The 1,968-nt window shown below is 42.8% G+C and overlaps 1 protein-coding gene across 1 annotated transcript in view; it reads right to left on the bottom strand.

The window, feature by feature from the left end:
• Window positions 1-480, bottom strand: part of LOC102473101 (lipase member J) — a 30,188-nt gene extending 29,708 nt beyond the window's left edge. The window contains exon 1 of the mRNA XM_027771482.1: window positions 461-480. The gene's annotated coding sequence lies outside the window, so the exon portion shown is untranslated. The remainder of the gene's footprint in view (window positions 1-460) is intronic.
• Between the last annotated feature and the right edge of the window lie 1,488 nt (window positions 481-1,968).

Here is a 1,968-nt window from a genome sequence, read left to right as displayed (position 1 = left end):
AGGGAAAGACTTCTTAAATAAGACCCTTAAATCACAGTCAATAAACCCCAAAATAGACAAGTGGGATTACATCAGACTAAAAAGTTTCTGCATGCCAAAAGACACAGTAATTAGTGTGAATCAACAGCCCTCAGAATGGGAAAATACTTTTGTAAACTATGTGTCAGATAAGGGACTGATAACCAGAATTCACAAGGAACTCAGGTGGCTGATGCAAAAAAAAGATAATCAATTCTATTAAAAGATGGGAGAATGAGTTGAAAATAACCACTCTCTAAAAATGACAAAGGAATAGCTAAAAGGCATATTAAAAAATGTTTAACATCCCTCATTGTAAGGAAAATGCAGATCAAAACAACAATGAGGTACCACCTAACACCAGTCAGAATAACTAAGATTAAAAAAGAAACAAAAAACAGTAAGTGCTGGCGGGGGTGTGGTGAAAGAGGAACTCTCTTACCTGGTGGGAATGTAAATTGGTCCAGCCACTGTGGAGAATAATTTGGAGATTCCTCAAAAATCTACAAATAGAATTACCATATGATCCAGCAATCCCACTCCTTGGTATCTACTCAAAGGACAGCAGAATACTTAATCAGAAAAGTGCTTGCACATAGTTGTTTATTGCTGCACTATTCGCAATTGCTAAGTCATGGAAACAACCCAAATGTCCACGAACAGATGAATGGATAGAAAAACTGTAGCACATATACTCTATGGAATACTATTCAGCCACAAAAAAACAAAACCCTGGCTTTTGACACAAAGTGATGAATATGGAAGATTTACTGCTCAGCAAAGCAAGCCAGGCTATGAAGGAGTATGTATGTCCCCACTTAATATATACCAAGTGTCCACACTCTATGAATGAAACTGATTGACTAAAGGATACAGAAACAGTATATATATATATATGTAAATACCAGATATAGTGTGTGTGAGAAAGAGGAGGGTCTCAGGAAGGACATTTAGAAGAAAAATAGGGAGGCAAAGCATTAACAGCACAAAGAAATGTGGTATTATCTGTCAAAGATATTTTATAGTTTTAGTTACTGGACTAGGGAGAAATGTTCACCTGCTAAAATACCCATTTTGTAAGCCAAATAATGTGATTGAATGTATAAAAAATGAAATTTTAAAAAAATCCTTATTTAAGGGCTTATTTCAGAAATACTTCCTGACTTCAAAAATCTTTTACTGCTGTGAAAATACTGGCCATTCAGACATTAGAGGATAGCTTGCCCTGACATCACCAGGATGCTTCCCCTCCTTAGGACCTTCAAACTCAAGACTATCACAATAGCAAAGATCCAGGACCAGCAGTTAGCCAAATGGCTATGTCACTGAACTCCCATGTAGTCTACTACCCCGGTTAGAATCGCAGACCTGGCGGCTTAATCTCACACCGGTCATGTGTGTGTGCGCGTGCCCAATATCCGGAGAGGAGACAGGCCAGGCGCATGCGTGTGTGTGTGTGTGTGTGTGTGCCCCCCAAGATCTCGACAGGAGAATGGAGAAGGGATTGTGGTGGTGATTTCTCGCTTTCTATCTCTCTGTCTCTTTTTGGCGAGCGTACATGCCCTATGCCCTATAGCAAAAAAATAAAAAAAAAAAAACTAACAAAAAAACAAAACCTCAAAAAAAAAAAAAATCAACTGGCCTAAGGGGCAGCCAAGCCGAGGGGGCTTTTCTGCTGAAGTAACATGAACCCCGAGCGAGGCGGCTTCCCGAGCTACGGCCTAGGCGGTTTCCAGGATTCCCCCAGCCAGGGCCAGGCCAGAGCTTAGAGCTCAGTAGGCGACGTCAGCCTGTGTTGGTGAACAGCTGAGATTCGTCCCCCAAAGCTCGGGGAAAGCGTCTCCGCATCCCCAGTTCTTGGGTGTTCAGGGCTGGCTCGGCTCTGGCCGCCTCCTCCCCGCCCCCTGCAGGCCGCCGGCGGGACCGCCCAGGGCTCCGGTCGGCTCGGCC

The sequence above is a fragment of the Tupaia chinensis genome, unplaced genomic scaffold (assembly GCF_000334495.1).
Source record: "Tupaia chinensis unplaced genomic scaffold, TupChi_1.0 Scaffold000217_1, whole genome shotgun sequence".
NCBI classification, from domain to species: Eukaryota; Metazoa; Chordata; class Mammalia; order Scandentia; family Tupaiidae; genus Tupaia; species Tupaia belangeri.
Note: the sequence above shows the minus strand (reverse complement) of the source record. Positions and strands in the feature narration are given on the sequence as shown.